Source organism: Oncorhynchus keta, chromosome 2 (assembly GCF_023373465.1).
Source record: "Oncorhynchus keta strain PuntledgeMale-10-30-2019 chromosome 2, Oket_V2, whole genome shotgun sequence".
Classification (NCBI taxonomy): domain Eukaryota; kingdom Metazoa; phylum Chordata; class Actinopteri; order Salmoniformes; family Salmonidae; genus Oncorhynchus; species Oncorhynchus keta.
In genome coordinates, this window is record NC_068422.1 from 51,436,988 (window position 1) to 51,451,432 (window position 14,445).

At 42.9% G+C, this 14,445-nt stretch overlaps 1 protein-coding gene across 4 annotated transcripts in view; it reads left to right on the forward strand.

Moving 5' to 3' along the window:
• The window catches only part of wdfy4 (WDFY family member 4), a 201,020-nt gene that overhangs the window by 26,076 nt on the left and 160,499 nt on the right, over window positions 1-14,445 (forward strand). The gene's annotated exons all lie outside the window — the stretch shown is intronic.

Here is a 14,445-nt window from a genome sequence, read left to right on the forward strand (position 1 = left end):
GCAAGAATCAAACCCACAAGCTTGTTGTTGCAACCACTATGCTCAAAACAACAAACATGGTTCTCAGGTAGATATTGAACAGAAGTTGAGTTGAGAAGAAAGGGCTGACATTATCATCAGAGTCAACCAACATGATCTGATAATGGGCATTTCCTATTATTAATATTTTTTAAATATTTTCCTAATCAATCCAACGCTGGTGTTTGATTGCAACATACAATTCCTCAATTGAGAGTGGTAGTGAGTCTATATCAGTTTAGCTTCAATTATCGGTTGGATATTTTTCCCATCAGTGATGTAAACCAAAATTGGTTCTGTGAAAGTTCCAACATTCCTTAGGTCGTGGCAAATGTTCTCATAACAAAGTATCTGACCAGTCGTGGTGATGATTAGAGAAAATGTGTATAAAACATTCACCTGATGTTGCAACAACGCTCCTAGAAAACATTTATTCTGTTCTTTAAAGGTTCCCAGAATGATTAATTAGGTTGTGGGAACAGTCTGCCGAGAACAATATGTGGACATCACATTAGATATGTTCCCAAAACATAAAAATTGTCCAGTTGGGTGGATGATTCTACAATGTCTATTTTTGGGTGCAGAAAAACATTCACAGAATGTTTCATTAGGTTGTTGAAATATCATGTGGACATGAAAAGAGATATGGTTCCAAAACACAAACATTACAATATTTCTATCAGGTTGCAAAAAAACATTTGCCTGATGTTGCAAGAACATTCCCAAAACACATTTTTTTCTGTCCTTTAAAAGTTCAAAAACATTTATTTAGGTTGTGGGAATATTGTGAAGATATGACAAGAGATAGGTTCCCAAAACACTAAAACTGTTTAGTTGTGCTGACATTCAGATAATGTTTGTATCAGGGTGCAAAAAACATTCCTTTGATGTTGCAAGAATGATGACAGGACAGCCTTTCTGAGTTCTTTAAAGGTTTCCAGAATATTTAATGAGGTTGTGGGAACAGTGTGGGTACAATACAAGAAATAGGTTTCCAAAACAGAAAATATGCTCAGTTGTGATGACATTCATACAATGTTTAAGTTAGGTTGCACAGGATATTCTTTTAATGCTGTAAGAATTAAATACATTTGTATGCTGTTCATAGCATATTTGTTTCAGATTTAACATAATGTACAATTTATGTTCGCGCAATATTATTTTACCTGGTCTTGGAGGTCCTCATAACATTTCAAGAACATTTAGAAAATGGTATATTTAAGTTTTACCTAATACAGATGTAGGATCTTAATATTATCACTCTTTTGTTGCTGATAATTTTCCAGCACAACAGGAAATGCAAACTTGTAGTGTATTTTAGTTTTAAAAAGGGTTCTTAAGTTTGTAATTTCCACTTTGAAATGTCTGACTTTATTTGCCCTAATGAACCATTTATCAACCCCTACAAAAATGTCCATTAATTATAATGAACATAAAAATTGACATTTCCTGTAGCCACAGGATGATTTTCCTGCTGTAGCCAACTGGCTCAATTAAGATCCAACGTCTGTATAACCACAACATTCTCAGCATACGAATTTGTAGCTCCATAAAGCATAAGAAAGCAAATTGGAATGCGCCCCCAATTATGTTTCTCTCCATATTTAATAGTATTTCACATTTGAGGAATGTATTGTCGATGATATAGGGACACATGGCATTTTGATTTAATTCGTAGAACATTCGAATAGCATATAATCATACAATTGCAACCTTATTTTCTTACACTTCATACTGATGTCAGATCTTAATTTGACCTTTTTTGTCGCAGAAGGAAAATAATGCAGCAGCAGGAGGATTTGAATGAATATTGAATATTTAGAATTGCCCGGGGGAGGGGGCAGCTGGGGAATGGTGTATGGTGTTTGTAGGCTTTACAATAACTTAGACTACAGGTCCACTGGGCGTTAGTTCAAGTAGCCTACTTAGGCTACGTGCAGGTTACAGCGCATCTCATGTGGATTATAATACATTTGCATATTTGTAGGGGGTACATGTATCTTTCATTAGGGAATTTTTTTTATTTGTATAAATTGTTTTATTATATGTTCAATGCAACCAATAGGCTGAATAAGGTGTTGGTTTCTTCAGTGCCTGTGTGGTCCACTGGGTATAGCTGGTGACCCTGACACTCATATGCCAGAGTCAGCATGGGTTCGAATCTAACTCACTGCCATTAGATTTTTTTTGTGGAACTAGTACTAGTTACGCTCTGTGGGTTGTACTGAGTGCTCTTACTCAAGTAATTTCTAAAGGAAATAACTTAATTTTTACTCCATGACATTTTACCAAATAACTTCAGTTACATAGATTTATATTATTATATTGTCGCTGTCGAATGAAAACCTCACAACTCCACTTTTGATGATTTAAATTTTTTGCATGAATGTGTACTATTGGTTCTCCTTTTCAAGTTTTACATTTATGTCACGTCTGTATGACCATTTCATGACCACTTGAAAATAGCTTGTCATCAAAACTCTTAAATCAATTGGCTCTGTCGTGGAAATTCAAAATTTCCATCACAGCTCTCAAAGTTGTTCGTCAAACCCTGTATCTCCACCAAGGCTCTTGAAGTGAAGCGCAGATCTTCACTCCTGAGGATATTTTTGTTCATGGGTTCTTAGCCAGAGGTAAGTTGGATCAGAGGTAAGTTGGACTTAATTCATGTTTGGTATTTCTCAGATATAATTCTGATGTTTATATTGTGTTTTGAGGGCAAGTGCAAATAAATGATCTGCTTGTTGGCTAACTAGCCACCTTGTCATTGGCATAAAGTGTGAACAGATTAATCAGATGTTTGTGGCAATAGGTAACTAGCTATATCACATTAGGTTGCCACTAGATATAAGCTGGCTTAACTAGCTAGCTGCAGTGTCATCCAGGTAGCTAGCAAATGTTAGCTTGATCAACTGCTCAGTCCAGCGCAGCATCCTCCCACTGCCCATTGCACTCTCTCACTCTGTGTGTGTCTAAATGTCATTCTGTTTTTATGACAAGGCCTATACGCACATCTGTCATACAGCCAGTGTACCATCTCAGTAAGTTGTTTGAGCCTTAAACTAGAAATACATTTTTTTGTGTGTGTCTTTTTATTTACAGCTTGTAGCGACACAACCGAGGGGGATGAGAATGGGCCAGCCAAGAAAATAAAATACCCTTCAAATTGGAAAGGAGAGGTTTGGAAGAGGAGGATGGAGGGTAAATTCTAGTGTACATTAAAAATATAATTGAGTTGACAATGGCAATTGATAATGGCACTATTTGATTATTTATTACTCACACCTACCTTGATGTTTAATTCCATGCTGAAATGTGTCTGATTTACATACTAGTAACATGACTGATAGTGAATATTCAATATAGATTTTTGTTTGACTGTTGTAACACTTACCGGATCCTCCTTGAAAAATTAAACTTCACACTTGTTGTAAATCTTTTTAGTCCACGTTCACCATCACATGTACTTGAAATTATATTGTGAAATTATTTAAAAATTAATAATATTGAAATTGTAAAATTATTACAATGTCTCGAGTAACATTTACCTGTTTATTAAATTGAGCACAATGACAGATATTAAGTTAACTTTGAATAAGACCGTAATTGAAACTGTACAGTCTACGGACTTTGTTTAATGTTAGTCTTCATTGGCAACTATCTGTGCTGGAGGACACTAAAAGATGGTGCTGACAGCCTTAAATAATAAATTAATGTCAAATCAATTGCACTAAGTTGTCGTTTTTGTTTGCTATCACAGTTTACCAGAAGTCGTAAACAATTACCAAACTAAATGTGTAACTAGTACTTAAGTAGTTTTCTGACCATATACTTTTTTACTCTTTCTTGAGTAGTTTCTTAAGCGGACTACTTTTACTTGAGTTAATTTCAATCTAAGCAATAGTACTTTTACTTTAGTACAGATTTTCAGTACTCAACCCACCTCTGCAAATTATATATATAAAATGTGTGCAAGCATCCTCACTTTTTATTTTTATTTTAAGAAGGCTTATTGTTCCACAGTGGGCCTACATCTGTCAATCATCTGACAGCCCAAATCAGCTCATCAACTCAGCCAGGCAAACACAAACGGTAGCCTACTATCAGTTTTGACACCTTTCATTATGTGACAATGGACAGGTTAATGGGTATTCTACAAAATGTAGACTATTGGAATATGACGAATTAACAAAGGGCCAATTGCAACCATTGATGGCACTAGATTATCACCGGCTGATGTTTCATTAACTATTAATATGTTCTAAATTCACCCGCAAAGCAAAGGTCACCTCATTACCACTCCCTAAAAGCTGATGTCAGTGATAATTGTGGTGGTTCATTTCTTTACTATCAAATGAGGAAAGACAAACTTATCACACATGTCAGAGTTAAACTACATTTACATTTACATTTAAGTCATTTAGCAGACGCTCTTATCCAGAGCGACTTACAAATTGGTGCATTCACCTTATGACATCCAGTGGAACAGCCACTTTACAATAGTGCATCTAAATCTTTTAAGGGGGGGGGGGGAGAAGGATTACTTTATCCTATCCTAGGTATTCCTTAAAGAGGTGGGGTTTCAGGTGTCTCCGGAAGGTGGTGATTGACTCCGCTGTCCTGGCGTCGTGAGGGAGTTTGTTCCACCATTGGGGGGCCAGAGCAGCGAACAGTTTTGACTGGGCTGAGCGGGAACTGTACTTCCTCAGTGGTAGGGAGGTGAGCAGGCCAGAGGTGGATGAACGCAGTGCCCTTGTTTGGGTGTAGGGCCTGATCAGAGCCTGGAGGTACTGAGGTGCCGTTCCCCTCACAACTCTGTAGGCAAGCACCATGGTCTTGTAGCGGATGCGAGCTTCAACTGGAAGCCAGTGGAGAGAGCGGAGGAGCGGGGTGACGTGAGAGAACTTGGGAAGGTTGAACACCAGACGGGCTGCGGCGTTCTGGATGAGTTGTAGGGGTTTAATGGCACAGGCAGGGAGCCCAGCCAACAGCGAGTTGCAGTAATCCAGACGGGAGATGACAAGTGCCTGGATTAGGACCTGCGCCGCTTCCTGTGTGAGGCAGGGTCGTACTCTTCGGATGTTGTAGAGCATGAACCTACAGGAACGGGCCACCGCCTTGATGTTAGTTGAGAATGACAGGGTGTTGTCCAGGATCACGCCAAGGTTCTTAGCGCTCTGGGAGGAGGACACAATGGAGTTGTCAACCGTGATGGCGAGATCATGGAACAGCAAGTCCTTCCCCGGGAGAAAGAGCAGCTCCGTCTTGCCGAGGTTCAGCTTGAGGTGGTGATCCGTCATCCACACTGATATGTCTGCCAGACATGCAGAGATGCGATTCACCACCTGGTCATCAGAAGGGGGAAAAGAGAAGATTATTTGTGTGTCGTCTGCATAGCAATGATAGGAGAGACCATGTGAGGTTATGACAGAGCCAAGTGACTTGGTGTATAGCGAGAATAGGAGAGGGCCTAGAACAGAGCCCTGAGGGACACCAGTGGTGAGAGCGCGTGGTGAGGAGACAGATTCTCGCCACGCCACCTGGTAGGAGCGACCTGTCAGGTAGGACGCAATCCAAGCGTGGGCCGCGCCGGAGATGCCCAACTCGGAGAGGGTGGAGAGGAGGATCTGATGGTTCACAGTATCGAAGGCAGCCGATAGGTCTAGAAGGATGAGAGCAGAGGAGAGAGAGTTAGCTTTAGCAGTGCGGAGCGCCTCCGTGATACAGAGAAGAGCAGTCTCAGTTGAATGACTAGTCTTGAAACCTGACTGATTTGGATCAAGAAGGTCATTCTGAGAGAGATAGCGGGAGAGCTGGCCAAGGACGGCACGTTCAAGAGTAAAAACTAAATCTTTAATAGTGAGAGCTTTGCAATAGCGGCGGCTGGTCGACGAATCACCGTCTCTGATGATTCGTTGAGAGCGGTGAGACAAAAGTACAAAGGTCTTTTATATCCAAGATACACTCCTTTCAACCAAGATGACGAACAACAGATATATAGAATGGGTCACAAGGTTAAGATCTGTATGAAAGATCCCTATAATACATATCAGACAGTATCTGCTGTGTCAACAGTTTTCATTGTATAGACCAGTGTCTGGCCCTCCTACTGCAAACTGGAACCATCTCTCCCTGGTACGGTATAGAACAGAAACATTAATCCATGCTCTGGAAAGTTCTTTAGGTTTTATCACCCAAAAGACATCGTAAATCTCCTGTCAGTGTTATCTCCCAGAGGCCCATCCTCAGTAGAACACACACACAATAGTTAAGAATACCCTATTCTGTTGACTAAAACAACCATTTTATGCAATAAAAGTATTATAACATAATCTTGCAATTATGTGCCACCATATGCCTTAGTCAAAGATATGTATATAATGACAAGATGCTCATGTCTCTAACAATGGTAGTTGTTTTCCCAAAGGCAGGAAGGCAGGCGAGAAGTTTAGGTCTGCATATTAAGCCCATAGAAACGCATTGGGCTTATTCGCCTCTTCTTCTCTTCCTTAGTCCTGCTTGCAACCAAAGTCTTTCAAGATATGTTCGTACTCTGGTTGGTGTTGTCATTGGAACAACTAAGTCATTTTTTTAACAGACTAAGGGCCATTTATCTATTTGACAAGCATTTCGTACAAAATAAATAAATAATTTATGCGTTTACCATGGCTAATCTACTATAGCAATTTACCAGACAACTTATACAAATGAAAACTGTTGGTGTAGCCTGTTGTTATTATATTATTTGTTTCCTATTCATGTCATCCAAAAGTGTTTGGTATGGTAATTTCTTATCAATATCGGGGTAAAATATCCCTGGACTGTCCATATTTGAAATGTGTAACTAAATCAAGTAAATCGGTAACACGGCAACGCCAACACAGTAAGGCTATATTTACACACTGAAGGCAGCGGCCCTAACCACTAAACCACACCAGGCCACGACTAAACTCAATTTGGACAGTTCATTCGTAACCTTAGGATACACTTCACACTTGTATGTCGTAGCTTAGTGGAAACCAATATCTATCTTGTGATATTAAGATATATATAACGATGGTGGTTGATGTGTATGGCTGCATTTCAGATACATTTTTGCACATTTGAAGGTTGCAGTAATAGGACCTAAGCCTAGTGTTTGAGGGAACAAGAATATTATTTTGATATCAGGCCTGATCCCAATGACTCAACTGCCCCTGCATGGAGAAAAAGATAACTGCTCATTTTCAAGGAATCACAAGGCTCAATAGAATTTCCTGATGATGCAGCAAGAAAATTCTCTGCAACAAGAATGATCAAGTTAAGATCCGACATCTGTATGTTGACAAACTGCACATTATTTAATACATAGGACATTTGAACAGCATTTAATCATATAAACAAAACCATATTTTTTACACATCATATGTTGACACATGAGGTTTGAACCCATAATGTTTTTTTTCTCAGTATATAGCCATGGCAGTATGGTCAATCAGGAATTCCATGCTTGATTTTTTATCTTATTAGACATAACTAACCCAGGAAAATACCAGTAACTGTGTTATTCAACATCACTTCACCATCCTCTTTATACAATGCTTTCAGAAAGTATTCACACCCCTTAATTTTGTCACATTTAGTTGTGTTACAGCCTGAATTTGAAATGTATTAAATTGAGATTTTGTGTCACTGGCCTACACACAATACCACACAATAACAAAGTGGAATTTTGTTTGTAGAAAATGTATGAAATTAATACAAACATAATGCTGAAATGTCTTCAGTCAATAAGTATTCAACCCCTTTGTTATGGCAAGCCTAAATAAGTTCAGATGTGCTTAACAAATCACATGATTTGCATGGACTCATTCCGTGTTCAATAGTAGTGGTTAACATGATTTATGAATGACACCCCATCTCTGTACCCTACATATACAATTATATGTCAGTTCCCTCGATCGAGTAGTGAATTTCAAGCACAGATTTAACCACAAAGACCAAGGAGGTTGTTCAATACCTCGCAAAGAAGGGTACCGATTGGTAGATTTCTAAAAATATAAAAAGCAGGTGCTGAATATCCCTTTGGGCATGGTGAAATTATTAACAACACTTTGGATGGTGTATTAATACACCCAATCACTACAAAGATAGAGGCGTCCTTCCTAACTAAGTTGCCGGAGAGGAAGGAAACTGCTTAGGGATTTCACCATGAGGCTAATTTTAAAACACTTACAGAGTTTAATGGTTGTGATATGAGAACTCAGGATGGATCACCAAAATTGTAGTTACTCCACAATACTAACCTAAATGACAGAGTGAATGAAAATATTCCAAAACATATATCCTGTTTGCAACAAGGCACTTAATTAATACTGCAAAAAATGTGGCAAAGAAATACATTTTTTGTCCTAAATACAAAGTGTTTGGGGCATATCCAACACAACACATCATTTTCAAGCATGATGGTGGCAGCATCAAGGGTATGCTTGTCATTGGCAAGGGCTAAGGAGTTTTTGGGGATAAAAATAAATGGAGTACAGCTATATGCACCGGCAAAACTTGGTTCAGTCTGCTTTCCAACAGACACTGGGAGATTAATTCACCTTTCAGAAGGACAATAACCTAAAACACAAGGCCTAATCTCCCTGGAGTTGCTTACCAAGATGACATTGAATGTTCCTGAGTGGCCTAGTTGTAATTTCGACCTCAATCAGCTTGAAAATCTATGTCAAGACTTGGAAATGGCTGCCTAGCAATGATCAACAGTCAAATTGACAGTTTGAAGAATTTTAAAAACAATAATGGGAAAATGTTGTATAATCCAGATGTGCAAAACTCTTACCTTAAAAGAGACACGTCTGTAATTGCTGCTAAAGGTGTGCCTACAAAGTATTCACTTTGTCATTATGGGGTATTATGTGTAGATTGGTGAGAAAACAATCTATTTCATCCTTTTTGCATTCAGGCTGTAACACAACTACATTTGGAATAAGTCAAGGGGTATGAATTCTTTCTGAAGATACTGTATGCTGCACACTTCTGAGCCCATCTTTACAAGGTATCCATGACTGAGTGCTGATCTAGGATCACTTTTGCAATGGGGGACTATTTCAAGCATCTCAAAGTAGGAATTATATTGGGTGCATTTTCTTACGTGGAACAGTACATTTTTACAATTTGGTTTTGTTTACAGTTAATCTAAAATCTGCATTTCTGACTGGATTTACAAATCTGAACAAAATAAAGACATCCCCTTTTTTAGTATACACTACATGACCAAAGGTATGTGGACAGCTACTCCTCAAACATCTCATTTAAAAATCATGGGCATTAATATGGAGTTGGTCCCCCCTTTGCTGCTATAACAGCCTCCACTCTTCTGGGAAGGCGTTCCACTAGATGTTGGGAAATTGCTGCGGGGACTCGCTTCCATTCAGCCACAAGAGCATTAGTGAGTTTGGGTACTGATGTTGGGCGATTAGACCTGGCTCGCAGTTGGTGTTCCAATTAATCCCAAATGTGTTTGAGTGGGTTGACGTCAAGGCTCTGTGCAGGGCAGTCAAGTTCTTCCACACCGATCTCGACAAACCATTTCTGTATGGACCTCAAATTGTGCATGGGGGCATTGTCATGCTGAAACAGAAAAGGGCCTTCCCCAAACTGTTGCCGCAAAGTTGGAAGCACAGAATCGTCTAGAATGTCATTGTATTCTGTAGTGTTAAGATTTCCCTTCACTGGAACTAGCCCGAACCATAAAAACAGCCCCAGACCATTATTCCTCCTCAACCAAACTTTCCAGTTGGCACTATACATTGTGGCAGGTAGCATTCTCCTGGCATCCGCCAAACCCAGATTTATCTGTCGAACCGCCAGATGGTGAAGTGTGATTCATCACTCCAGAGAACGCATTTCCACTGCTCCAGAGTCCAATGGTGGCGAGCTTTACACAACTTCAGCCGGCGCTTGGCATTGCGCATGGTGATCTTCGGCTTGTTTATGGCAGCTCGGCCAAGGAAACCCATTTCATGAAGCACCCAACGAACAGTTATTATGCTGACGTCGCTTCCAGAGGCAGTTTGGAACACGGTAGTGAGTGTTGCAACCAGAGGACAGATGATTTTTACGTGCTACGTGCTTAGCACTCGGCGGGCCCGTTCTGTGAGCTTGTGTGGCCTACCACTTTGCGACTGAGCCGTTGTTGCTCCTCGACGTTTCCACTTCACAATAACATCATTTACAGTTGACCAGGGGAGCTCTATCAGGGCAGTGATTTGAACAAACTGACTTGTTGGAAAGGTGGCATCCTATGACAGTGCCACGTTGAAAGTTCTTCAGTATGGCCATTCTACTGCCAATGTTTGTCTATGGAGATTGCATGACTGTGTGCTCAATTTTATAAACCTGTCAGCAACAGGTGTGGCTGAAATAGTAAAATCCTCTAATTTGAAGGGGTGTCCACATACTTTTGTATATACAGTGCCTTCGGGGAAATATTCAGACCCCTTGACTTTTTCCACATTTTGTTACGCTACAGCCTTATTCTAAAATTGATTAAATAAAAACATTTCATAAGCGTTCTACTCACAATACCCCATAATGACAAAGCGAAAACAGGTTCTTAGAAATTTGTGTTAATAAAAAATAAAAAACTTATTTACATAAGTATTCAGACCCTTTGCTATGAGACTCGAAAATAAGCTCAGGTGGATCCCGTTTTTATTTTATTTTACCTTTATTTAACTAGGCAAGTCAGTTAAGAACAAATTCTTATTTTCAATGACAGCCTAGGAACAGTGGGTTAACTGCCTGAGCTAGTGTCGAGGCACCGATCTGGGGAAGGGTACCAAAAAATGTATGCAGCATTGAAGGTCTCCAATAACACAGTGGCCTCCATCATTCTTAAATGGAAGAACTTTGGAACCACCAAGACTCTTCCTAGAGCTGGCCTCCAGGACAAACGGAGCAATCGGGGGAGAAGGGCCTTGGTCAGGGAGGTTACCAAGGCCCGACGGTCACTCTGACAGAGCTTTAAAGTTCCTCTGTGGAGATGGGTGAACCTTCCAGAAGGACAACCATCTCTGCAGCACTTCACCAATCAGGCCTTTATGGTAGAGTGGCCAGACCTCAGTAAAAGACACATGACAGCCCACTTGGAGTTTGCCAAAAGGCACCTAAAGACTCTCAGACCATGAGAAACAAGATTCTCTGGTCTGAAACCAAGATTGAACTCTTTGGTCTGAATGCCAAGCGTCATGTGTGGAGGAAACCTGGTAGAATCCCTACAGTGAAGCATGGTGGTGGCAGCATCATGCTGTGGTTTTGTTTTTCAGCGGCAGAGACTCGGAGACTAGTCAGGATTGAAGGAAAGATGAACGGAGCAAAGTACAGAGAGATCCTTGATGAAAACCTGCTCCAGAGCGCTCAGGACCTCATACTGGGGCGAAAGGTTCACCTTCCAACAGGGCAACGACTATAAGCACACAGCCAAGACAACGCAGGAGAGGCTTCGGGATAAGTCTCTGAATGTCCAGGGCCCGATCTTGAACCCGATCGAACATCTTTGGAGAGACATTACATTTTACATTTACATTTACATTTAAGTCATTTAGCAGACGCTCTTATCCAGAGCGACTTACAAATTGGTGCATACACCTTATGACAACCAGTGGAACAGCCACTTGCATCTAAATCTTGTTGGGGGAGAAGGGGGGTGAGAAGGATTACTTACCCTTACTTACCCTATCCTAGGTATTCCTTGAAGAGGTGGGGTTTCAGGTGTCTCCGGAAGGTGGTGATTGACTCCGCTGTCCTGGCGTCGTGAGGGAGTTTGTTCCACCATTGGGGGCCAGAGCAGCGAACAGTTTTGACTGGGCTGAGCGGGAACTGTACTTCCTCAGTGGTAGGGAGGCGAGCAGGCCAGAGGTGGATGAACGCAGTGCCCTTGTTTGGGTGTAGGGCCTGATCAGAGCCTGGAGGTACTGAGGTGCCGTTCCCCTCACAGCTCCGTAGGCGAGCACCATGGTCTTGTAGCGGATGCGAGCTTCAACTGGAAGCCAGTGGAGAGAGCGGAGGAGCGGGGTGACGTGAGAGAACTTGGGAAGGTTGAACACCAGACGGGCTGCGGCGTTCTGGATGAGTTGTAGGGGTTTAATGGCACAGGCAGGGAGCCCAGCCAACAGCGAGTTGCAGTAATCAAGACGGGAGATGACAAGTGCCTGGATTAGGACCTGCGCCGCTTCCTGTGTGAGGCAGGGTCGTACTCTGCGGATGTTGTAGAGCATGAACCTACAGGAACGGGACACCGCCTTGATGTTAGTTGAGAACGTCAGGGTGTTGTCCAGGATCACGCCAAGGTTCTTAGCGCTCTGGGAGGAGGACACAATGGAGTTGTCAACCGTGATGGCGAGATCATGGAACGGGCAGTCCTTCCCCGGGAGGAAGAGGAGCTCCGTCTTGCTGAGGTTCAGCTTGAGGTGGTGATCTGTCATCCACACTGATATGTCTGCCAGACATGCAGAGATGCGATTCGCCACCTGGTCATCAGAAGGGGGAAAGGAGAAGATTAATTGTGTGTCGTCTGCATAGCAATGATAGGAGAGACCATGTGAGGTTATGACAGAGCCAAGTGACTTGGTGTATAGCGAAAATAAGAGAGGGGGACACCAGTGGTGAGAGCGCGTGGTGAGGAGACAGATTCTCGCCACGCCACCTGGTAGGAGCGACCTGTCAGGTAGGACGCAATCCAAGCGTGGGCCGCGCCGGAGATGCCCAACTCGGAGAGGGTGGAGAGGAGGATCTGATGGTTCACAGTATCGAAGGCAGCCGATAGGTCTAGAAGGATGAGAGCAGAGGAGAGAGAGTTAGCTTTAGCAGTGCGGAGCGCCTCCGTGATACAGAGAAGAGCAGTCTCAGTTGAATGACTAGTCTTGAAACCTGACTGATTTGGATCAAGAAGGTCATTCTGAGAGAGATAGCGGTAGAGCTGGCCAAGGACGGCACGCTCAAGAGTTTTGGAGAGAAAAGAGAGAAGGGATACTGGTCTGTAGTTGTTGACATCGGAGGGATCGAGTGTAGGTTTTTTCAGAAGGGTGCAACTCTCGCTCTCTTGAAGACAGGAGGGACGTAGCCAGCGGTCAGGGATGAGTTGATGAGCGAGGTGAGGTAAGGGAGAAGGTCTCCGGAAATGGTCTGGAGAAGAGAGGAGGGGATAGGGTCAAGCGGGCAGGTTGTTGGGCGGCCGGCCGTCACAAGACGCGAGATTTCATCTGGAGAGAGAGGGGAGAAAGAGGTCAGAGCATAGGGTAGGGCAGTGTGAGCAGAACCAGCGGTGTCGTTCGACTTAGCAAACGAGGATCGGATGTCATCGACCTTCTTTTCAAAATGGTTGACGAAGTCATCTGCAGAGAGGGAGGAGGGAGGGGGGGGGATTCAGGAGGGAGGAGAAGGTGGCAAAGAGCTTCATAGGGTTAGAGGCAGATGCTTGGAATTTAGAATGGTAGAAAGTGGCTTTAGCAGCAGAGACAGAGGAGGAAAATGTAGAGAGGAGGGAGTGAAAGGATGCCAGGTCCGCAGGGAGGCGAGTTTTCCTCCATTTCCGCTCGGCTGCCCGGAGCCCTGTTCTGTGAGCTCGCAATGAGTCGTCGAGCCACGGAGCGGGAGGGGAGGACCGAGCCGGCCTGGAGGATAGGGGACATAGAGAGTCAAAGGATGCAGTAAGGGAGGAGAGGAGGGTTGAGGAGGCAGAATCAGGAGATAGGTTGGAGAAAGTTTGAGCAGAGGGAAGAGATGATAGGATGGAAGAGGAGAGAGTAGCGGGGGAGAGAGAGCGAAGGTTGGGACGGCGCGATACCATCCAGTAGGGGCAGTGTGGGAAGTGTTGGATGAGAGCGAGAGGGAAATGGATACAAGGTAGTGGTCGGAGACTTGGAGGAGTTGCAATGAGGTTAGTGGAAGAACAGCATCTAGTAAAGATGAGGTCAAGCGTATTGCCTGCCTTGTGAGTAGGGGGGAAGGTGAGAGGGTGAGGTCAAAGAGGAGAGGAGTGGAAAGAAGGAGGCAGAGAGGAATGAGTCAAAGGTAGACGTGGGGAGGTTAAAGTCGCCCAGAACTGTGAGAGGTGAGCCGTCCTCAGGAAAGGAGCTTATCAAGGCATCAAGCTCATTGATGAACTCTCCGAGGGAACCTGGAGGGCGATAAATGATAAGGATGTTAAGCTTGAAAGGGCTGGTAACTGTGACAGCATGGAATTCAAAGGAGGCAATAGACAGATGGGTAAGGGAGAAAGAGAGAAAGACCACTTGGGAGAGATGAGGATCCCGGTGCCACCACCCCGCTGACCAGAAGCTCACGGGGTGTGCGAGAACACGTGGGCGGACGAGGAGAGAGCAGTAGGAGTAGCAGTGTTATCTGTGGTGATCCATGTTTCCGTCAGTGCCAAGAAGTCAA